Here is a 26,656-nt window from a genome sequence, read left to right as displayed (position 1 = left end):
TATTAAGTGTGTCTATGCAGTTATTGCATGCACCACAGAGGTTACATGTTGAAGAACTGTCCAAAGGTATATTTGACAGTGAGTGACATCAGCAACAGTGATAAAAAAGGGATAAGGTAGGTGTAGTACATGTGCTTATCCACAAGAACAGGTGTCAAGGATGGCACAGCCACAATCTCTCCGGAACTCACGCACATTATCACAGTTGGCAGGGTCAGGACTAGACTTCCTAACTAACTAGTTTGCCACACTACAGTAATACGCAGGTATCACATGCACCACAGAGGTTATCAAGCTGATATATGGGCAAAGGGTATGTCAAGGTGTCTGACATCAGAAGACATGCTTCAGTAGGCCAGTGGGAGGTGTAGTGAGTGTGAATGGCATCCAAATCATTATACTTCACACACAGAGACACAGGTTTGCCAGTACTGACATGCATGGGTGCATTGCTTCACAGGTGTGTAGTGGTTGAATGTGCCAGAAGGCTGTACATGGCTAGGTAAATGGTATACCTTGGCATCAGGCCACATGACAATGGTCTGCAATGTGGCTCAGGGGTGTAGTGTCTGGACTGGTCCACACAGGTGGGTATTGTATTCATGATCCACTCATCCGGATTACTATTGTGGGTGGCCAGTGCTGTGCAATGCTTGCCATGTATGTGTTCTTTATTCTATAACATGTACAGTGTCTGGGATGTGCACACATCCCACATGCATGTTCTGTGACATGTGGAAGTTTACCTGGGGTGTCTGGGGCATGTTGTGTAGACAGATTATCATCAGATGTGCCATTCCTGACCTCATATGGTGAGAACTGAGAATGGAAACCAGGTTGACCCAGCACTTACATTGACAGCATGATACAGGTATTCACTGGTGTCAGTGGCACCTGTCATACAGGGCATGTGTATAAGGCATGGTGTGTCCTTTGTGGGTTACATTTGCTGACTCTACTGTTGTTGCAGGCATCCAGTGGGGGACATAGCGAAGGAGCACTGTATGCTATGATTTGCCTATTGTAGGGATAGGACAGGATGCCATGTCCTCTGTAGTCCACTGCAATCATACCATGGTTACTATCTGTGGGCAATATGCAGGGAACTACAAACATAGTGGCTGTTGCCTAGCCAAGTGTGTTTGTGTATGCGACATGTGGGGAGAGTGTTCTCTAGGTAATACAAGGGTTTCCTATATTGTTCCCCAAGCAATGATGTCACATGTAGAGGTATGGATTGTCTACCCCAGCCTCTCTGCTGTTTGACATCTGTTATCCTTGTAAGGTGGACATTGTGACATATAATAGGCCCACCATATAAGAAATGTGCAAAACTTACTCCACAATGAGTTCTGTTATTACACACTCACAGCAACCTCCACACAGGATACTAATGACAAACACACACACCAAGTCTCACAGTTGCCATGTCTGGGATTAGAACTCCTACCTAACTAGCACATCACACTACAGCATTAAGCAGTTACAGCCCGCGCCATGGAGACTACTGGGCTACCTCTTCCCCAAAGGTGTGTTTCAAAGTGAATGACATCAGCAGGCTTGCCAAAGTAGGGCAATGGAAGTTGTAGTGACTGTGAATGGCCTCAAAAGGATTGATCCCTGTTAGAAAAATGTGTATTTGAATACATGAGAAATGCTAGTTTAAAAGCAAAGTAGTATATAATGCATTTTATTCTATTAATCATATAGTAGTAAAATTAATTCATGTCTAAATGTGAAGTAGTTTTGAAACTGCAGTGTGGCTTGAAGCAAAGCTGATCTCTGACCCTGGCAGAATGCTAGCTTAGCAAGTTTTAATGTTTATGCTTTTCACAAGTGATTATCTGCTGGGTCAGGAAATTAAATGTGTGAAATAATGAAATCTTCTGCTCTTTCCTGTTGGAATGATCTGGCCTTGTAGATGTGTTACTAAGATAGCACACAGCTGTGTGAGAAAGTGTAACAGAGAACAAAGATGTGCATTAAAAGACTGAAGCTGCTATTGTATTCGAACTGATATGAAACCTTGAAGTAGTAACTTTACAGAAAGACATTATGCCTGACCAGCTGGATAGCAAGGCCATATTGTATCTAAAGGAAAAGTTTTTTTTTTTAAATATACAGCATCAACAGCTTTATGAATAACAGATTGTAAGCTAAAAGTGATGTAGATGCCCTGTGACATATCACGTCGGTAAGGTGGGCATAGCTTAAATGTTAAACCTATATAAAATTGTGTGCTTCCTGTTTCATGTCAGACAAAATTCTGTACTTGTACGTTTTTTGCCTTCTGGTGTACACTAGTAAACTTTTGAATCTGAACCTCCTGTGTATTGAATTCTTAATTTTATTTAACAGTTTGGTCCTTCGAGCCGGAAAATTCCCTCAGACAGCTGCAGATCAGAGTCTACCGGTGGTCGAATTCTGCGCAGGAGAAGTTACCGAAACGGTTCTTCTTGGGTGAAAAGACCTCCGACTGAATTGTCGTGTAAAGAGGCTGGCCACTTTCTGATCTGTGGCCGAAGAGTGGACATTGGACAGTTCAATACCGGAGGCTCAGGTAGGAAGAATTTGCCTTTTTTCTGTTTTAGATCAGGGACTAGGTTACAGTATATTGTTGTCAAGATTTGTTTTGCAGATCAGGGACAAAAGGAAGTACTGTATATTTGGTCATAGATCAGGGTAACAGAATAAGCTAGGCAGTTATTCTAGATAAACTGTAAACAGGAACTAAGAACTTGATATCACGTGATAAAAAAAAAAAAAGGTTTACGTAACATTTTCTTTGACATGGGTAATCAGTGCACCAAAACCTCGCGAGATCCGCCCCTGACCGAAGACGCAAAATACATGCAATTACAACGTTCTGATAACGTTAGGTATTATACGAAATGGGTTAATAAATATGAATTTGATGGTAAACTAGATAAAACTTCACTAGTTAAACTCCTTAAACAGCTTAAATCTGATGCGGGAGGTCAGGCAAAAAAGCAACGCCAACTAGGCATTCCTCAAGCACACAGGTGGATTGAGGAAGCAAATCGTAGAGAACAGAAGCTTAAAAATTCAAAAACATTATTTTTAGACAAAGAGGATAATAACTTGGTAATAGCGACAGCTCCTCCTCCTCCCTTGCCCCCTCCCTTACCCTTTTCAGGATATGAAGCGAGTGGACAGGCTGGTCTGCCTCCACGTTATCCTGTAGCTTCAGCAAGACCACAACCATTTGTTAGAGATCCTATTGAGACTAGGTCCCGAACACGTAAAACACATAGGGACACAGAATCATACCAAATAGAGAGAAATTTACAGGATGAGAGTGAGGAAGAAATATGCCCACTTATAGAAGTTCCAAATCCTCAGGCAGGACAGGAAGGGCAGGACCCAACACTCTTAGTATATAGACCATGGACACCGGAAGACATCCGGAAGGCTACTGAGGGAATCTCCCATCCGAAAGTTAATTTTACAAAATTTTTAGAAGATTTACAAGGCATGAGTTTGAGTTACCACTTGAATGGGGAAGAAGTAGAAAAGGTAGTAAGACAAATTATAGGTCCAGATTGGCACATGATTTGTGGCACCTGGAATCCTCATAATGCAGAGCTTAGACCACTCCCACATAGTGACGCAGAGTTAGACAACAGAGTGAAAGGTCTGACAGACCAAATCTCTGAAAAATGGAAACCCAGAGCAGACTGGACCTACATTAATCAATGCATACAACAGGAAAATGAGACAATAGATGGATATTATGCTAGATTATTAGAATGTTTTAATAATCATAGCGGAATGTCGGTTCCTGAGAACCAAACAAATGATTCCCTGTATGAACAATAATTAAAAAATGCATTTTTGAAAGGTTGCATTGCACCTATTAGTAGCTTCATTACAAAGCATATGATAGACCATCGAACAGGGAGGCTACAAGCCTTACTCAAATACGCTAGACATGCTGAAAGACATTTTAATAGTAAAAAGAAAAAGAAGGCGCAAGTCTTCACTGCTGAAGACGGAGCTGAAGTATTTGTATTACAGTCAGGTAAAAAGGGCAAGAAAAATACCCAGGGAAACAAACAGTCTGACAAATGATCAGAAGATTTTGAAAAGAGGAAAAAGAGAGGTGAATGCTTCAAGTGCGGGAAAAAAGGACATCTAGCAAGGGATCGTAGGCAAAACAAAAAGGTAATCACAGAAGATAAGGGAGATGAGGACTGACTATATGATAGTGAGGATACATCAAGTGAAAGTCAGAAATCATCAGGAAAAGTTAATAAACAAAAAACAAATGTAAATGTGATAGAAGGAGTAGAGGAAGTGCAAGTAGATATGGAGGATGAAGAAAGTGAAATTTTGGACTTAGCATTATTGAGCTTAGAGCTCTACTTGGCAGATATGAAACCGGAAGTTACACTTCTGGTAGAGGGAAGGGAAGTCAAATTCCTGTGTGACTCAGGAGCGTCACGGACTTTGATACACCCCTCCAAGTTACCAGAACATTCAGAATCACCTGATTATATACTAGTAAAAGCCGCAAATGGACAGCTGTACAGGGAACCACTTTCCCATGATATAGCAATAACTGACCCTGTTTCAGGTATGACCCAGAGAAGTAAAATAGTTGTTTCTGCAAAGTGTCCAGTAAACCTATTGGGCAGAGACCTTATGCAGATATTTGGCATAGCAGTAGTTCCAACTGTACAAGGTATGGAGGCACAGAGACAAATGGATACCTTTGTAGTGCGATCAGAGGGTGAAACTTTTTACTGGTACAGCCAGGACCTAGTCACGACTGGTCCAGGGGCAGTAACCGAGGAACTGATGAATGTAGCCATCAGTAAAGTCCCCTCCCTTGACACTGATCGACAGCATTTGTTACACTGTACTCTATACTACTGTACTACACCAGGACCTGATAGAGAATATGAGCAAGAATTGTTTAGAAATCGTGCAACTAGATTGGTCTTGCGTACTTTGTACTGGGATACTGAGGGGAACAGTGTAGTTAGCTGTTCATTACCTCAAGAATTCCTTGCATTGTATAGATCAAATCGGTTGCCACATGTCAGCTTGACAAAGAACAAAAGTGTCAAATGGGCAGATTTTGGAGAAAAAGTAACCAGATGGGAGAAACAAACTGATTTAGAACTATCAGAACAAGCGATACAAAAACAAAAACTGAACTGGTTGACACAGACACATCCAGCTGTACACTTGCAATCTAGCGAGGACAGCTGATTAGCATTTTTATTAGAAGAAGAAGAAAAGGCCTTATGTGAAATTCCAACAACTCTTTGGTCAACAGGCAAGTCAGATGTAGGACTTATTCGAACAGCAGGACCAGTTACAATTACCCCAAAGTCAGCTTTTAGACCACAAAAAAGACAATACCCTTTGAGAAAGGATGCAGAAATAGGAATTAAGCCTATAACAGCAGCATTACTCAAAGAAGGAGTACTGGTAGAATCTCCTGATTCACCATGTAATACACCCCTATTTCCTGTTAAAAAGCAAACGGGAATGGCGGATGGTACAAGATTTACAAGCTGTAAATAATGCAGTAATACCTAGAGCACCTACGGTGCCAGACCCACATACCTTGTTAAATGATTTAGAACCACAACATAAGTATTTCTCTGTGGTAGATATTAGCAATGCTTTCTTTTCAATACCTATACATCCTGATAGTCAATATTGGTTTGCATTTACATTTCAGGGAAAAGGTATCGTATACTCGACTACCACAGGGATATTGTGAGAGCCCAACAATATTTGCACAAGAAATGGCTAGCAACCTGGCAGGGTTTACCCCACCGGGAGGTAGTCAAATTCTACTTTACGTAGATGACATATTGCTAGCAGCCCCCACCCAGCAACAGTGCAGGGAGGATACTGTAGCATTATTGAAATTTTTGGCAACACAAGGACACAAAGTAAACAAAAGTAAGTTACAACTTTGGAAAAAACAAGTTAGATACCTAGGATATGCAATATCCAATGAAGGTAGAATACTAGATGAGGAAAGAAAAACAGCAATTTTGCAAGCACCTAAACCAACAACCAAGAAAGAAATGATGTCTTTCTTAGGTACAACTAATTTTTGTCGGAGCTGGATACCAAATTATGCTTTGGAATCTGCTCCACTGACTGACTTAATATATAAGACACCAGTGGCAGCACAAGATATCTTACAATGGACACCCGAAGCAGAAATGGCTTTCTGCAGGTTGAAGCAGTTAATAGCTTCTTCATTAGTTTTAGGACTTCCAAATTATCACAAACGTTTTTTTCAGACCGTAGATTGTAAGCAAGGATATATGACGTCAGTATTGATGCAACAACATGGGGATAAGCAACGCCCCATAGCCTACTATTCATCACAGTTAGACCCAGTGGCACGATCTTTGCCTCACTGTGTACAAGCAGTAGTTGCAGCCGCAATGGCAGTACAGGCTTTGGCCTCAGTGGTGTTATTCCACCCTCTCACATTGAGAGTGCCTCATGCAGTTGCAATAATATTACTGCAAGAGAAAGTGGCATACCTTTCTCCTGCTAGACATCTTTCATGTATGACTATACTGCTGAGCCAACCTCATATGACAATTGAACGATGTACGACATTGAATCCATCAACATTACTTCCAACTCCTGCGGAGGGCACACCACACAGCTGCCTGCAGGAAATTGAACAGTTAGCTTTACCTAGACAAGATCTTACAGATATGCCCTTGGATAATGCCGAGGTGACATATTATGTGGACGGCTCATGCAGAAGGGGTCCTACAGGGAAGAATATGGTGGGGTATGCAGTTGTTACAGACACTGAAATTTTAGAAGCTCAATCCTTACCACACAACTTATCTGCACAAGCAGCAGAGTTGATAGCTTTGATGAGGGCATGTACTTTAGCAAAAAACAAGAGTGTGAACATATATACTGATAGTCAGTATGCTTTTTCTACAGTACATGTATTTGCACAACAATGGAAGAATAGAGGAATGATAACATCTAGTGGAAAACCTATTAATCATGCGCAATTTATTTTGGAGTTATTAGAATCTATTCAGTTACCTACAAAAGTAGCTATTTGTAAATGTGTAGCTCATACAAAACAACAGGATAAGATTTCGAAAGGCAATGCACGAGCTGATGCAGCTGCAAAGCAAGCAGCCTCAGACTCAGAAACTTTACTTCTAAATGAGGAATTACAACCCTCTGAGATTTTAGATTTAGACATGTTAAAAACAATGCAGATGCTTACAACAAAAGCGGAGAAACAAAAATGGGTAAAACGAGGTGCAATTCTTGAGAATGGACTGTACATTTCCAAAGAAAGAAAACCGATATTGCCGTCTAATTTATTTAGATATGCAGCTTTGTTGAGCCATGGGCAGTGCCATGTCTCAACAGGGGGGATGGTACAGTTAGTAAATCGAATATTCCAAACATATGGATACACAAATTACACAAAAACATTTTGTGCAGCTTGTCATACTTGTAACAAGCATCACGCACAAGGGGCATTTAAAACCAAGCAAGGAAGCTTTCCTATACCACCATACCCGTTCCATACTATTTGTATGGATTTCATAGAATTGAATAAATGTGAAGGGAAAAAGTTTTGTTTAGTTATTGTAGACATGTTTTCTAAATGGGTAGAAGCTTTTCCAACTAAAAACCCGGATGCAGCAACAGTGGCAAAATCCCTGATAAAAGAAGTAATCCCTAGATTTGGCATTCCGGAAAGGATTTATAGTGACAATGGCACACATTTTGTGAATCAGACGATTCACCAGCTTGGGAGATTTTTTGGTATCTCCTTAAAGAACCATTGTGCTTACCACCCACAGTCAGCAGGACTGGTGGAAAGGTACAATGGTACCCTGAAAAATAAGTTAAGGAAACTAGTTGAGGAAACCCAAAAGAACTGGATATACTGTCTGCCTTTAGCACTGTTGAGTATGAGAACGGTTCCAAATGTAAAGGGTTTGACTCCCTTTGAAATGGTTTTTGGGAGAGCATATTATGTGTCTCAGTGGAAAGCTCTCATGCCTGCAGAGCAAGAGGCTGACAGTTCATTAGCTAGTTATATGAGGAAACTGTTAACAAATAAATCTGTTTTGCAGTTTAACTCTTTTTCAGATAAGGAACAGACCAGACCAGTGGAAGCAGTCTTGGTTCCTGGGACATATGTTTGGGTGAAAGTGACGAAAAGGAAGAATTGGGCGAGTCCAAAGTGGGAGGGACCGTACCAGGTTCTGTTGGCAACGCCTACTGCAGTTAGAGTGGCCGAGAGGATGTCCTGGGTTCATTTGACGCATTGTAAACTGGTAAAGAACTTTCAACTTGATAAAAACTTTGTGACTGATACACAACCAGACCGAGATGGCCAAAAACAAAGCAAATAGAAGTTTAGATCAACCCCAGAGATGTTGCATAATCATTTTGTTGAGTGTACATTTATTAACTGTAATTGTGACAATTTTCCTCTTGCTGTGGTTTATCCTACACACAACCACACAAGTGAAAGTGGGAAGGCGTGATGAAACATCTATAGACTGGCATCCAAATTTTAACACATACCTAGCCATGAAACGTGTATATGCAGAGACTATGAACATTTCAAATTGCTGTGTTTGTACAGCTATACCGACAGCATATGGAGGACTGATAATGTCCGCTGTCCCTTTGGCGATAAATGAGACTTGGGAGAATTTACTTTTCGACACAGGAACTGTGAGATCACAGGACAAAATAGCTTTATTTTTACCTGTCACACAAAAAGGAGTTGTATGTTTCTATAAAAATGACACTCTCCAGGTGGGCTGGAGCAATTGTAATATAACCATATCTTACCGATGTTATATTAAGAATAGTAATGGCAATACTTTTTGCAATACTAATTATGACTCGTATTTAAACTCATTGAAAACAACTATGAGTGACATTCAAAAAAATCCAGTTTTGTTTAAACAATTGTCAGTTATAGATCAGAAAATGTTTAATGCAGGGCTGATGCGCATTAGTACTAAAGTAGAAAACTGTTATTTTATTTGTGGGAAAAAGGCATATAAATGGTTACCTTAGAATTGGTCCGGCAGTTGTTTTTTGGGTTACTTGGTTCCAGCAATAAGACATACTGCAGAATTACCTTTGGGTAAAATACGAAATGTAAGAGAAACAGCTCGAAAATCCGAAGGTCCAGTTAAGAAACCTGTGAATCCAGTTGGGAAGATCGAAGCTGGTTGGAAAGATCATAATTCAGTAAAAGACAAAAGCGAATTGACTCATATGGACTTGAGTGACAGTGTTATATCCTGGGCAGGAATATTCCCAGCCTATGGAGCAGTCAAATCAATCTGGGAGCTGAGGAAGTTGTCGAAACTTCTCGAAGTAATGAGTAATGCAACTTTTTCCGCCCTAGAACTGGTGACTGATGAACTGAATACAATGAGAACTGTTGTGCTACAAAATCGGATGGCTCTTGATTTCACCCTAGCGGCGAGAGGTGGTACGTGCGCACTTATCAAAGAAGAATGCTGTGCTTATATTCCTGACAATCGTCATGAGATAAATAACCACCTAGAGGTAATTCAGCAAGTAGCAGCCATGACTGAACCAGGCCCAAACCCACTGACGGACTTTTTCCAGAATCTATTTGGGGGATGGGGTTCCATCTTAATGAATATTCTGATTGCCATTTGTGTGGGTATACTCCTAATAGGAGCATGTGTTTGTTGTGGAATCCCCTGCATGAAAAGATTAATCAAAGATTTTGTTGATGTATCTGTTACTGAAACTTTTTACCAAGATATTGAGATTGAAAGATTGATCTCAGATGACGCTTTTTCTGAAGTATAGATTGAATGACTCACCTAGCGGAAAATCCTGAGTGGAGAAGGCTAGGAGATGAAATGACACTATGCATACTTCAAAATAGAATAAAAAGTATTAATAGGGGGGGAAATGTTAGAAAAATGTGTATTTGAATACATGAGAAATGCTAGTTTAAAAGCAAAGTAGTATATAATGCATTTTATTCTATTAATCATATAGTAGTAAAATTAATTCATGTCTAAATGTGAAGTAGTTTTGAAACTGCAGTGTGGCTTGAAGCAAAGCTGATCTCTGACCCTGGCAGAATGCTAGCTTAGCAAGTTTTAATGTTTATGCTTTTCACAAGTGATTATCTGCTGGGTCAGGAAATTAAATGTGAAATAATGAAATCTTCTGCTCTTTCCTGTTGGAATGATCTGGCCTTGTATATGTGTTACTAAGATAGCACGCAGCTGTGTGAGAAAGTGTAACAGAGAACAAAGACGTGCATTAAAAGACTGAAGCTGCTATTGTATTCGAATTGATATGAAACCTTGAAGTAGTAACTTTACAGAAAGACATTATGCCTGACCAGCTGGATAGCAAGGCCATATTGTATCTAAAGGAAAAGTTTTTTTTTTAAAATATACAGCATCAACAGCTTTATGAATAACAGATTGTAAGCTAAAAGTGATGTAGATGCCCTGTGACATATCACGTCAGTAAGGTGGGCATAGCTTAAATGTTAAACCTATATAAAATTGTGTGCTTCCTGTTTCATGTCAGACAAAATTCTGTACTTGTACGTTTTTTGCCTCCTGGTGTACACTAGTAAACTTTTGAATCTGAACCTCCTGTGTATTGAATTTTTAATTTTATTTAACAATCCCTATACAGGCAAACAAAGTTTTACAGTTGCCATGTCTGGGATTAGAATGCCTACCTAATTAGTACATCACACTACAGCATTACATAGTTATAGCATGCGCCACAGAGCTTACTGGGCTGCTCCTTCCCCAAAGGTGCATTTCAAGGTGAATGACATCAGCAGGCTTGCCACAGTATAGCAATGGGGAGTGCAGTGTGTGTGCATGGGCCATAAACCATTCATCTGGAAGCAGACACACAACACTCAGGCACACACAGGTTTATAATTCACAGGTCCATTTATACAACTGCTAGATGAATACTGACTTGTACAGTCATGTTATACAGTTATCACAAGCATCAGAGACACTATAGTGCTGAGGGATACCAGAGGCAAATTTACAGTGATTGTCATTTGTACATCATGTGGTTTTAGCCAACTGGATGTGTGCTGGATGGGACAGCCTCATAATGGGAGGCTCTTTGTCACTGTCTGTCACTCTCTTCCACACATCTATGTATGTGTAAGTTTGGCCTATTAAAGTGTGTTGTCCTTGGATATATGTGTGTATTCCTATCCAATGTGTGTGCAAAGCATGACTGGTGTGCAATGTGGAGTATGTGCACAAGCATCTGTGACTGTCATATATATATAGTCTACTGTTACTTACCAGACATGGGCTTCATTTCTGTAAGTGTGGGAGCATGCACACTATGACCTTTCAGTATTTTGTTGTCATACATGGTCTTTGTTTCTCTAAGTGTGGGAGCATGCCCAGTATGACCTTCTGTAATGAATGTGTGAATCCATTCCAGGTAAGTTGTACTCCAGTGCAGGCTTTTGTGTTCTACACCTACAGCTAGCAACCTGTTTCTACGGGATATATGTATATTGGTTGACAATATGGGGTCAATATGGACAAAGGATAGTGGATTACTGTAGGTAATTGTGTCTGTGCAGCTTCTGCTACATGGTTTTGGTGTTAGCAGAGATATTTAGACATATGAACTGTTTTACACTGTGATGTTTTATGTCATCAACTGCTATCAGGTATACATATTTGCTTGCAGTAATTTCATGGGGAACACAGGGTGAATGCAGCTGTGTCCAGTATCGTGGTCTGCAGCCTACATATTCTTGCACAATCATGTCATTCTGGAGGAGAAGCTGCAGACACTTGCTGATGGGCCTAGGTAAATGAGTCAGCACCTTGGTACAGTGTTGGCTGAGGATCCCATGCTTGTACAGCCATCAATGTGACAGTATGGCCATATCCTGCTCTGGCCATACCTCACAGCTGTACAGATTCACACAGGCTACCCAGAGGCAGGGGTCATATTTCTGAACATTACTTCTTCACATTGTGGTTTACGAGCAGGTTTGTAGCCACCCATTCCTGTGTTTTCAGACAGGGATAGTATGTGCACATGGCTGAGTTTCAGACTTCACACACTCCATGCTGTGTATGCTCCTACCCCCCCCCCTATTATTTTATCCTCTTCCAAACATTATGCAAACATTATCTGATAAGCTCCCTATAGTTATCACTTCATCCCAGCAGTAATTTGGTGTTTGTCCACAGTTCATGCAGTAGGACATGATGGACATGTTACTGGGATTTGTCAACATGGCCTTGCATTTGGGTTCTGTGGACTGTGTCATGTTGTTATTTGGGAGTCCATGACATAACATACATTGGCAATATGGGTGAGACACAGGCCTTTGGCAGAGGACTGTAGGGCATTTGATAGTGAGGCATGCCAGCTGTAGCAGGGCGTTGCATTGTGTCACTCCTACAGTCCAACACTGCAAGCCACTATATTTCCCTGGGGTGACAGGTTAGTGGTGTAAGGTGTTAATGTCAATAGTTTCTGTCATTATTAATCCAGTGGTGTGGATGCTGGCAGGGTGCTGTTTACAGCTAGGGACACACCTACATGAGACACCTCTTCAGCATGCTGCATTCTGTGGCTATTTCTATACAGAGGTGGGAGTCATATTGTACTCATTCCAAACAGCAGGGATAAGACCTGTGAAATACCTGTGGGTAATTGTGAGGTGAGCTGGCTGCATGTGTGCTATGGACGCTACTTGCATCTGACTCACGAATATATGTGGGGCATTCCACTTATGCTGGCTTGTGCAGGGACATCAGCAGTTTCTCAATACTTCATACCTGTGACCTTTGTTGTCTGCCAGTGTTTGGCCAGACAACACCAGCATTCCATACTACAAACCCAACTAATGTGCTGCTAACCTGTATGTACAATTCCATAGGTGTGTCCATTTGACAGTAACATATTATCCACTGTCTGTCTGGGGTACTTCCACCTGTGTACTGTTTGCATGTCTGGGTCCACATTCATGCCATGTCCATCTTTCAGATATTGACAGATATTACATCTAAACAAATACTATTGCTTACTGCTGGAATGTGTTTTGCTGGGATGCATTGTGTTTGGCACGGCAGTTGTGAGAACTTGGCCCTGTCATCGGCAGTACTGGCCAGTGGCCACCTGGACAAACCTCACCATGCCTACATGCTGACCACTCTCACACAATATACAGCACACACCAACCTAACACACGCAGTCCTGCATATTGTACACATGCTACAATCTATCCTGCTACTTTGGCCAGCTTAGGTAATCTGTGCTCCACTGTTATTATACCTACACATACATGTTACTATGTTTCTACATAGGATTGTGGGGGGAGGCACACCTGACAACTGTACACATTTGCTATGACTGTACTGGTATTTCAGGTACTCCATTTCATTCTGTATTCTGACCTATCATGCAGTATAGAGGCAGATCAGTGTACTACAGTTCTTAGGTTTTGATTGACATACATTTCAGTTTCAGACTTCTTACCCTTTAAAACTAACATCCCACTACCTGACCTGTTGTAGTCTGTCTGTGTAGGTCTGGAGGGGGGCTGTTCTCCATAGGCATCAATTAGAGGCCTTAGCACAGCCTTTCTTTGTGTTTGTCTATGCCTTTCCTGCTGGCTGAGGCTGTTGTTGAGTATGTGAGCCTCCCTGACTGGCATGTGTGTGTCATATAGACACACATTTGGCCCACCACATTTCCTGCAGTGGGTTTTGTCACCTTGTCTAGTGCTGGCTACTATGGTGACACCAGTATTTGTTACAGATTTCATGCTGCCACTGTAGGTGTCTACTATCTGTTGGCATCCCATTCAGCCACCCAATTCCCTTGCATGCTCACATCCATACCATAGATACAAGTAACAAAACATACTACTCCATTCAGAAATTGATAGGGAGAGAGACTTACCTTGTGGCTGTGCCAGTATTGAGGATGGTGTTGGAGGGTTGACTATGTCGGATGCGCATAGTACATGCCCTAGACAAGCTTAAGCACAGATAGTGTCATGTTTGGCATCCGTATTACTGTATATGTGAGTCAGAGAGAGGTGTCATTCCCTGGGTTCCTACCATGTCAGTGTATGTGCTATGCATTTCCTCTTTGCCAAGGCCTGGGCATACTGGGCATGCCTCCTTCTGTCTACTGGGGCAGGCTCAGGTTGTTCCTCCTCTGAGTCACTCTGTGTCTGTGCAGGCCTTGGCTGAGGTGGGGTGCTGTGTGGCCCTGCCCCATGCTGTTCCTGCTGCAGCTGTTTTTGCAGGATCATATTGTGTAGCATGGCACATACGATGACATTATGAGTACGTGTAGCTGGTGAGTACTGCAAGGCTCCACCGGATATGTTCAGGCACTGGTACCATGACTTGAGCATCCCAAACACACACTCTGTTATGATTCTGGTCTGTGCGTGTGCCTCATTATGGAGTTCTTGTTCAGGTGTGTGTGTACATTTCTGATGGGTGTCATCAGCCACAGCTCCAATGCGTAACCAGCATCCCCCATTACGTAGCTATAAGGGATGGCCCCATTGGCAAATCTCTGGAACAGCTTTGTCATATGCCAGATGTGGGAGTCATGATAGCTTCCATGGCAGCCAGCACACACATTCATTATAATGCCCTGGGCATCGCACATGACCTGGCAGTTGATGGAGGGGAAGCCCTTGCAGTTTATGTAGACCCTACCCCGCTTGCCGGGTGGTGCTTTGATGTGTATGTGCGTGCAGTCTATTGCACCCATTACCTCATGGCATTCTGCTATTTGGTGGAAGAGATGAATATTGCTGGTCAATGCCTCATGGTTGTTGTGGAAATATACATGCTCACCGGCATGCGCTGACATCTCATCCAGGAGCTGGTGGAGTACCCTGGATGCTGATGACTGTGAGATCCTCATGATATCCCCAGTTGGCCTTTGGAAGGTACCTGTGGCTAGTATTCTTAGGCCTACACATACACTTGGTATCCACTGTGATGGGTTCCCCTGTGTTGGTTCTGTGTGTAAGGCATGGATGGCACAGCTCAACAATTTGCTATAGGAGGTCCCTGTCCACCCTATAGCGCTCCACTATCTCCAGCTCATGTAGCCCCTGGTAGGTTACCCTGGGTCTGTACACTCTTCTCCTTCTCCTCACTGTGGGTTGGTCATCAGCATTCTCATCCTTACCACCCTCATCCTCTTCCACATGTTGCGAAATACACGAACACTAAAAACTAAGAAAAAATGCCAAAGTAATCCGTAAACTGGTAGCACCGTTTATTGCAAATTCTATTGTAACACACTAAGCGCTTTCACCCATCCAGTCCGTGGGTTTCATCAGAGTCATCAGAGACTCTGATGAAACCCACGGACTGGATGGGTGAAAGCGCTTAGTGTGTTACAATAGAATCTGCAATGAACGGTACCACCTGTTTATGGATTACTTTGGCATCTCTTCCACATGTTGATTTATGAGAGCTAATGCAGCCCCTATCATTTTGTTGCTTTGTTTGGTAAAATTTCCCACTTGTGTACACCGGTGGTGTAGAGTTTGTGGGAAAAACCAGAGGGGAAGGTGTTTGCATAGTTTATAGTAGTGTGCTGGGCTGGTAGGCTGCCTGTGTAATTGGCTGATTCTGATACATTTCACCTGTCAGCTATGCTAGTTCTCCTTGATTACTTTCCTACTGCTGTTTTCCCTTCTCATTGCCTTTCTGTTTAAGCCCAGGGGTGCACCACGCAAACATAGTGCTCAGATGTGCACAGAGATGCTATTTCCTGGTTTACTTTTTTTTTTTTTTCATTTAAAACATGGTGCGCAGCACGCACACCCACTTAGGCAATATAAAGAGTGCTTGGCAGCTTCAGACACACCCCCTTCCTTAGCTCTGCTAAGCTAAGAGCAAACCCAAGCCACAGGGCTCCAATAAGCTTACAGTATGCCTGACACACCCCTCTATGATGTCAGCTAGCTCTTAGGCTTGCACCATGGTCTTCCTGCACCTGCAAGGTTGGGTGCAGGCTAGTCATGAACGGGAATCTGGGATTCAGTGTCATTCCCCTCATTTGCATAGGATTGCCTTCTTATGCCTAGTCACAAGTCTGACACTGAGCTTTCCCCCTTAGCAACCACTATTCACTGGCCATGTTGTCTTCTACCTGCCATTGAGTATAATGGCAAAATTGTGATTTTGGACAGAATGCTTTTTTCAAGTTTTTTTTTATTTTCGGGCCAATCTCATTTGCGTGCCACTGCCCTACGCTTAAATGGCCAAAATCAGCCAAAAAAAAATAATAATTATTTTTTTTTTATTTTTGCAACTGTTTTCCATGCCAATGGCCATATATTTGGCCATTGGTATGCTTTACACGTTATATACACCCTTTATTTGGAGCTGTCATGGCTTTTTATAGTTTGCAGAAATGTACTTGGTTACTAACTGAGTACATTTCTGCAGATTACACTAGCCCTACACGGCTGGCTGTCAGCTTTCTGGATCACAAATTCACCTCATTTGCATGGTTTTCACCTGCAAATGGGGTAATTTGCATATAGGAGCTGTGTCCGTGCAGGAATAGTGCAGGAGCGCTCATGCACGTCCCAGGAGCTTGTTCCTGGATCTTTCTGTGGCCATATTGCCTCCAGCAGCTCCTGCATTATTCCTGCATGCCACGCAGAGCTTGCTGAATCCTGGGGTAAGCCTCTAAAAGCCTTAATAATTAAACACGTTTAGCTAACAGAATATAACTCACAAAGTATGAATACTTGAACAGCAATTCCTACACAGTTTGTTTTTAACTTTGTAAAATCATGAATGAACCCCCCAACCTGCATTCTAAACAGTACAGCCATGTCCATATACAGAAATTCACAAGTGTGTGTAAATACACATATATATAGGCAAATTATAAATCAAAATAACAATAAGAAAAAATGAAATAAAAAATTAATATGAACACATAACCATAAGGACAGAGAAATACATCAACACATTACATATTCTTACTATGGTAATGATTATTCAAGTCCCTGTATGAAGGTTAGCCTTGCTAAAAAAATATTACAAATAATATTTAAAATAATGCCTAGGGTGTGCTTTTACATGTTTACTAAGTGCATTTTTTTCATCCTATGTATGTCATATTGCTGCTGGTAAATCCTGTTCTTAAATGCACTCTTAGTTTTCCCTATGTAATAAGTGTCACATAACTGGCACCTGGCCATATCTACTACTCCCTTTGAGTAACAAAAATAACTTTTTGTTAACCTAACATAACCCAGTCCTGGTATCTTGAATCTCTTCTCTTCTGCTATAAATTTGCACTGAGTATAGTTTCCACACTTTATCATACATTCTTCTCTATTTTCTAAATGGATAAGTTCAAATAATGTCTTAAAACTGACAAAAAAAGTAAAAGAAATCCCAGAGAATGAAGTTCCTCAGTATAAAAGCAAAATATCCAAAATAAAACAATGAGGTAACAAACACAGCTGGGGTAAAGATGTTTAATTATAAAACTTTTAAAAGTAAGCGCTTTCGCATCCTATCTTGGATGCTTCATCAGACTGATGAAGCATCCAAGATAGGACATGAAAGCACTTACTTTTAAAAATTTTATAAACAAATGTCTTTCCCACAGCCTTGTTTGTTAACTTGACGTTTTATTTTGGAATGTCTTAAAAATTCATGTATTTTTTATAAATGATACAAGGATTGTCACCTACAATATTCAGATATTCTTGGTCAACTTTGAATAAATTCCGATTTCTTCTCAAAGTACCCTGTATCTTATTGAACTGTAGGTTATAGGAAAGGATCAAGGACCTATGAAATTGTTCCTTTGCAATCTTATCTGATGGCCAGCAGGAGTGAATTCCACACAAGACCCAAATAACGGTTTGTACATGCCCTGTTCCCTCTTTCTAGACACTTTAGAAATATTGTTTTGTACAAAAGATTCTGAGTAACCCCTCTTCTTCTTTAACATACCTTGAAGTTTTTCAAATTCTTTTGCATATATTTGATCATCTGTGACCATTCTTGCCACCCTAACATACTGTCCCTTCACAAGAGATTTATTTTGGTATATAGAGTGACAACTCTCATAATGAAGGAGGGAATCTGAGTATGTTGGTTTTCTATATGAGGTTGATTCAAACCTGTACACAAAAAGCACCAAATCAAGGCAAAAAACCACGGCCTACAGAACAATGGATCCACAAACGATCTCCGACCACAAGGTAGTGAAAATATTACTTTAATAAAATAATTCGAACTCAGTCTTCCACAGAACACAATATAGTTCACAGAACACAAAATGGTTAAGTGCTTTCACCCAGTCCAAATACCAGGCTACATCAGAACAAATAACATTGTATTCGAACAGTTTAAATAACAAAATTGCATCATGTGACAGCCCCCTCCCACTAATAAAATAAAAGAAACAAATCCTGTTTAAAAACATAATGCACAAAAAAATTTTTTTGTGTGATGTTCACTATAAACCATATATATGCAAACGTATTCACACATATGTTTATCAACAGCTATGAAAAAGTGTATATACAAATATATGTATGTATAATAACCAATACAAGTGTAAACAATTTATAATCTAGGAGCCCTTAGTTTTAAAATGCTGCTAATATTAATGTTGTCATTGAGTCCTGGAGCTCTCCCGGCATCCAATCTGAGTTGCCAAAGCAACTCTTTGTACTCCAATCCAGATTCCCAGCTACCACCTCGAGGATCCATCAAAACCTATTCCAATACAAGGAACTTAATATCCATATTTGTACAAGTCTGAGCATGCTTGTGGAAGGCATTGGTATCTTTCCCCTTGCTAACCTCATACATATGCTCATAAACTCTCCTATTCAGATGCCTTTCCGTTTTCCCTACATAAAAACTCAAACACTTCATACATATCCCCATATAAACCACCCCCTTGGTCTTCCAGTTGAAATATTTGGAGGCTTGAATGTTGAATTTCCTAGACAGAATATACAGAGACCCTCAATTTATCATATAACAACATTGATGACAAGCACTGCACTTGTAAGTACCTTTCTTAAATTTCCCCTGTCTTCCATGGAAGTCAAACCCTCTTTCCATACGTTCCTTAAGGTTCATGTCTCTCTTCCTCATGAAGTGAGGATGAGAAGGGAGAAAACCAGAAATGTCCTCATTCACCCTTAAAACCGACCAATATTTTGTAATTATTTTTTCTACTTCGGGTGACGTCAAAGTAAAGGTATGTGTAAAGGCACCTTTCAACTTGAAAGCAGCTAAGGAACATTAACTTTGCTCAGTTCTTCCACTGCCTAATATAGGGAAAAATTTTTTGTCCCTATTATCCATAACTTCCCTAACAACACTCTCAATATGTTTTTTGGGATAACCCCTTTCTACAAAGAGTGAAGTAATAAATTTCACCTCTTCTAAGAATTGGTCCACTAAGCTTGCATCCTTGAGGCCCTAACCATTTGGCTCTTCACAATCCCCCTTTTTTAATAAAAAGGATGTCCACTATCAAAATGCAGGTAAGCATTCGAGAATGTCTTTTTTCTAAATATTTTTGACTGAAAACAACCATTGTTGTAGTCTTTATATATTGTGACATCCAAATAGTCCAGGCTGTCTTCATTCACATTCCAAGTAAAAGTCAAGAAATCAGTTGAATCATTAATGTAACAAAAAAATTCTTCTAGTTTCTCTTTCGAACCTTTCCATAATAGACAGATATCATCTAAAAATCTTGTATATTTTGTGACATACTTAGCCCAATCAGTATGTAATATAAATTTTCGTTCCCAAAAATATAATACACAATTGGCATATAAGGGGGCACAAGGTGCCCCCATAGCCACTCCTTTCTTTTGGTGATAATATTCACCATTAAAATACATAAAATTATTCCTAAGGACCATTTCAGTAAATTCCATAATTAAATTAATGGTATTACCATCCAAACCTGATTCTCTAGTAAGCACCTCAGAAAACCATTCTAGACCGGTCTCATGAGGAATACTTGGAAACACTTCAACAACATCTATAGTAACCATGAGTATGTCCTTATCATATTTGTCCTTACTCATTCCCTTCAAGAATTCCCATGAATCCTTGCAAATATGTGGTATTGAAGCAACAAAATCTTTTACTTTCAAATCCAGAAAGGTAGCCAGAGGTTCAATAATTCCACCACCACCTGCTGCTATGGGCCTAAACTTAATATTACTGATCCCCTTATGCATCTTCGGAATCCCAAAAATTATCGGTATTCTGGGCTGGTCCACATATAAGAAGTTGTATAATTTCCCATTCATGCTCCCTTGCAACAAATGGTCCACTAAATAATATTTGATTGTAGCATAAGCTATATTAATCTTGTTTCGAGAAACCAATGCATACTGTTCAGTATCTTGCAAAATATTGTGCATATAAATGTCATAATCCACAGTGTACATCAACACCACTCCACCCCCCCTTATCGGGTTTCATAACCCTGCACTTTTGTTCATTCAAGTTCCTCAAAATACTCTCATCTACTTCAGAAAAATTATAACTCGGAACATCCTTAAAATGTAATTGCCTAATGTCCTTCTCAACAAGTTCCTCGAATATTTTCAGAAATGGATGGGTGGGGGGATTGAATGTACTCCTTCTTGAGAATTCCTGTTGGAAATATTCCTGGCCTTTAAATACAATACTCAAGTTTAATTGCCTAATAAAAAGTTTTAAATCAATAATAGTGTTGGCCACTAACCCTGGGCGTGAAGAAACAAAATGAAACCCTTTATAGAAAAGATCAAAATACTCATTTGTTACACAAATGTCAGTAAAATTTAAATAATAAAGTTTCCTTTTTTACACATTCTACTCTCCTGGTCATGTCATTCTCCATGTTCATTGACCAAAAACTCATCTACGCTCAGAATAGGCAAACCATTTAACTCTGGGGATAGTTCCAACCCCTCTCCCCCTCTAATATTGAAAATCCTGAACCGACTGTTTCCTCTCTTTTTCAGCTAACCTCTCACTTCTCCTCAGGACTGGAGGTCCTCTGGAAGAATTGGCCAACTGTTGATTATTAAAATGGCTTTCATCCATTCTATTAACAAATACATTGTCTGTTTTAGTGGAGGGACGATACACTTTAGTTAAGGGATAAGCTCTTCCTTCCCTATATTCGAGTAAATCCCTCTCAATTTTCCTTAATTTCCTGGAAATAATTTTCTCACAGTGATTGTCTACCTCCCCAAATACATTCTCATACTTCATCTTCTCTCTCCCGGTCAAATTGTCATTTAAAATTTTTTGATGCACAGAATTCAAGTCTTTCAACAGGGCCTCACTTTGGGCTTCATAATCACGTATCATTAAGTTCATAACTTCAATACTGGTCCTATTAAAAACTTCACACAGCTGTTGATACAAGTTACTATACTGTTTCACATTATTTGGAAATTTAAATATCCGGAGTCCCTTTGGGACCTATTAACCTGTACACACTCTTTCAAATAATCAATTTCTAACAGGTTAACTTTAAACGCATGTAATTTGTCATTAAAAACAGTGAAATAATCATCAAAATTTTTAAAATTAGGAATAAATGTACCTTCATTAAAGTTAAATCTTTTAGTAGTCCAGGTCTCAAAATTAAAATTACTCATATTATTTGAATTATCAGTCCCACAACAGTCCTGCAAGGGTTTGTTGTTATTGTTATTCACCTTCGTTGGCATGTTCACAGGATTTGTTTATTTTATTTTATTGGTGGGAGGGGGCTGTCACATGATGCAATTTTGTTATTTAAACTGTTCGAATACAATGTTATTTGTTCTGATGACGCCTGGTATTTGGACTGGGTGAAAGCGCTTAACCATTTTGTGTTCTGTGAACTATATTGTGTTCTGTGGAAGACTGAGTTCAAATTCTTTTATTAAAGTAATATTTTCACTACCTTGTGGTCGGAGATCATTTGTGGATCCATTGTCCTGTTGGTTGTGGTTTTTTGCCTTGGTTTGGTGCTTTTTGTGTACTTTTGGTGTTTCTGGTTTACTCCATGGTTGAAGGAGTGGATTCTGACAAATTCATTGATACTCCAACTATTTTAAGGGACAACTCCCCAGTGACTAGAAGTGAATTCAATCAAGTGGTTCTTTTGTTAATCCAGTTAACTGATAGCTTACAAGAAAGTGTACCTGAAACAGCTTCTGGTCCTCCGGGGAATCAGCAGCAGCTCCCTGATGCCCAAATTACACGTAATAGACGTGAGATGACATTTTCACGAGTGGTTATGGAAGGCGAGTTTCGTACGAATGGTTCCAATACTCATGAACAGCATGTACAGCCAGCGAAGGTGAATAACAATAACAACAAACCCTTGCAGGACTGTTGTGGGACTGATAATTCAAATAATATGAGTAATTTTAATTTTGAGACCTGGACTACTAAAAGATTTAATTTTAATGAACGTACATTTATTCCTAATGTTAAAAATTTTGATGATTATTTGACTGTTTTTAGTGCCAAATTACATGCGTTTAAAGTTAACCAGTTGGAAATTGATTATTTGAAAGAGTGTGTACAGGTTAATAGAGTCCCAAAGGGACTCCAGATATTTAAATTTCCAAATAATGTGAAACAGGATAGTAACTTGTATCAACAGATGTGTGAAGTTTTTAATAGGACCGGTATTGAAGTTATGAACTTAATGATACATGATTATGAAGCCCAAAGTGAGGCCCTGTTGAAAGACTTGAATTCTGTGCATCAAAAAATTTTAAATGACAATTTGACCGGGAAAGAGAAGATGAAGTATGAGAATGTATTTGGGGAGGTAGACAATCACTGTGAGAAAATTATTTCCAGGAAATTAAGGAAATTGGAGAGGGATTTACTGGAATATAGGGAAGGAAGAGCTTATCCCTTAACTGAAGTATATCGTCCCTCCACTAAAATGGACAATGTGTTTGTTAATAGAATGGATGAAAGCCACTTTAATTATTAAAAGTTGGTCAATTCTTCCAGAGAACCTCCAGTCCTGAGGAGAAGTGAGAGGTTAGCTGAAAAAGAGAGGAAATATTTGGTTCAGGATTTTCAATATCAGAGGGAGGGAAGGGGGAGATACAGGGGGAGGAGTTGGAACTATCCCCAGAGTTAAATGGTTTGCCTATTCTGAGTGTAGATGAGTTTTTGGTCAATGAACATGAAGAAGGACATGACCAGGAGAGTAGAATGTGTAAAAAAGGAAACTTTATTATTTAAATTTTACTGACATTTGTGTAACAGATGAGTATTTTGATCTTTTCTATAAAGGGTTTCATTTTGTTCCGTCACGCCCAGGGTTAGTGGCCAACAATATTATTGATTTAAAACTTTTTATTAGGCAATTAAACTTGAGTATTGTATTTAAAGGCCAGGAATATTCCCAACAGGAATTGTCAAGCAGGAGAACATTCAATTCCCCCACCCATCCATTTCTGAAAATATTCGAGGAACTTGTTGAGAAGGACATTAGGCAATTACATTTTAAGGATGTTCCAAGTTATAATTTTTCTAAAGTAGATGAGACTATTTTGAGGAACTTGAATGAACAAAAGTGCAGGGTTATGAAACCCGATAAGGGGGGTGGAGTGGTGTTGATGTACACTGTGGATTATGACATTTATATGCACAATATTTTGCAGGATACTGAACAGTATGCATTGGTTTCTTGAAATGAGATTAATATAGCTTATGCTAAAATCAAATATTATTTATTGCACCATTTGTTGCAAGAGAGCATGAATGAGAAATTATACAACTTCTTATATGTGGACCAGCCCAGAATACTGATAATTTTCGGGATTCCGAAGATGCATAAGGGGATCAGTAATATTAAGTTTAGACCCATAGTAGCAGGTGGTGGTGGAATTATTAAACCTCTGGCTACTTTTGTTGATTTGAAAGTAAAAGATTTTGTTGCTTCAATACCACATATTTGCAAGGATTCATGAGAATTCTTGAAGGGAATGAGTAAGGACAAATATGATAAGGACATACTCATGGTTACTATAGATGTTGTTGAACTGTTTCCAAGTATTCCTCATGAGACCGGTCTAGAATGGTTTTCTGAGGTACTTACTAGGGAATCAGGTTTGAATGGTAATACCATTAATTTAATTATGGAATTTACTGAAATGGTCCTTAGGAATAATTTTATGTATTTTAATTGTGAATATTATCACCAAAAGAAAGGAGTGGCTATGGGGGCACCTAGTGCCCCCTTATATGCCAATTGTGTATTATATTTTTGGGAAAGGAAATTTATATTACATACTGATTGGGCTAAGTATATCACAAAATATACAAGATTTTTAGATGATATCTGTCTATTATGGAAAGGTTCGAAAAAGAAACTAGAAGAATGCTTTTGTTACATTAATGATTCAACTGATTTCTTGACTTTTACTTCTAATGTGAATGAAGACAGCCTAGATTATTTGGATGTCACAATATATAAAGACTACAACAATGGTTGTTTTCAGTCAAAAATATTTAGAAAAAAGACATTCTCGAATGCTTACCTGCATTTTGATAGTGGACATCCTTTTTATCAAAAAGGAGATTGTGAAGGGCCAAATGATTAGGGCCAAAAGGATGACAAGCTTAGTGGACCAATTCTTAGAAGAGGTGAAACTTATTACTTTACTCTTTGTAGAAAGGGGTTATCCCAAAAAACTTATTGAGAGTGTTGTTAGGGAAGTTATGGATAATAGGGGCAAACATTTTTCCCTATATTAGGTAGTGGAAGAAATGAGCAGAGTAAATGTTTCTTAGCTGCTTCCAAGTTGAAAGGTGCCTTTACACATACCTTTTCTTTGACGTCACCCGAAGTAGAAAAAATAATTATGAAATATTGGTCGGTTTTAAGGGTGAATGAGGACATTTCTGGTTTTCTCCCTTCTCATCCTCACTTCGTGAGGAAGAGAGACATGAACCTTAAGGAACGTATGGAAAGAGGGTTTGATTTCCATGGAAGACAGGGGAAATTTAAGAAAGGTACTTACAAGTGCGGTGCTTGTCATCAATGTTGTTATATGATAAATCGAGGGTCTCTGTATATTCTGTCTAGGAAATTCAGCATTCAAGCCTCCAAATATTTCAACTGTAAGACCAAGAGGGTGGTTTATATGGGGATATGTATGAAGTGTTTGAGTTTTTATGTAGGGAAAACGGAAAGGCATCTGAATAGGAGAGTTTATGAGCATATGTATGAGGTTAGCAAGGGGAAAGATACCAATGCCTTCCACAAGCATGCTCAGACTTGTACAAATATGGATATTAAGTTCCTTGTATTGGAATAGGTTTTGATGGATCCTCGAGGTGGTAGCTGGGAATCTAGATTGGAGTACAAAGAGTTGCTTTGGCAACTCAGATTGGATGCCAGGAGAGCTCCAGGACTCAATGACAACATTAATATTAGCAGCATTTTAAAACTAAGGGCTGCTAGATTATAAATTGTTTACACTTGTATTGGTTATGTATATATACATATATTTTTATATACACTTTTTCATAGCTGTTGATAAACATATGTGTGAATATGTTTGCATATACATGGTTCATAGTGAACATCACACAAAAAAAAAATTATGTGCACTATGTTTTTAAACAGGATTTGTTTATTTTATTTTATTGGTGGGAGGGGGCTGTCACATGATGCAATTTTGTTATTTAAACTGTTCAAATACAACGTTATTTGTTCTGATGACGCCTGGTATTTGGACTGGGTGAAAGCGCTTAACCATTTTGTGTTCTGTGAACTATATTGTGTTCTGTGGAAGACTGAGTTTAAATTATTTTATTAAAGTAATATTTTCAGTACCTTGTGGTCGGAGATCATTTGTAGATCCATTGTCCTGTGGGCCATGTTTTTTTTGCCTTGATTCAAACCTGTGCAATACTGTGTTCTTGTAAATACTCACATCTAAATAGTTTACTATTTGTTTCTGGACCTCTATTTTAAACCTTTAAAAATGGTAGCTGAATTCAGATACTGGAAGAATTCATCCAGACTACTAAGGCTATCTCTCCAAAAAAATAATATCATCAAGGTACCTACCATACAAAACCTAAGACTCTTTGAACTTAAAACTTTTTCCTATTGGGCAAGAACAATATTGGCAAAAAACAGGTGTACATATTGCCCCCATTGCCACTCCTTGGGTCTGTTTGAACAATTGATTTTAGAAAATTAGAAAATTATTTTCCAAGACCACTTCCATGAAGAACCTGGGTATGAACAACTTAGCTGAAGTTAATTCTGACTTTTCTGACAGTAGCTCAAAAAACAATTCCAGTCCTTCTTGATGGGTAATAACTGAATACATATCACATACATTGATAGTAACAAATCAAAGGTCATCAGAGTAAATCCCATTAGTTATTTTAGATAAAAAAATCCTATGAGTCCCTATATAAATAAGCAAATTTATCCAGTATCCCCTTAATACTCTGGTCAATATATTTAGACCAGAGGGAGCATAACAGATGCAAGTGCATCCACAATGAGATGTAAGGGGGGTTGTTTAAATTCTTATGAACTTTTGGGA

This window comes from Protopterus annectens, chromosome 7.part1, assembly GCF_019279795.1.
Source record: "Protopterus annectens isolate FY-2018-M chromosome 7.part1, PAN1.0, whole genome shotgun sequence".
NCBI classification, from domain to species: domain Eukaryota; kingdom Metazoa; phylum Chordata; order Ceratodontiformes; family Protopteridae; genus Protopterus; species Protopterus annectens.
Note: the sequence above shows the minus strand (reverse complement) of the source record.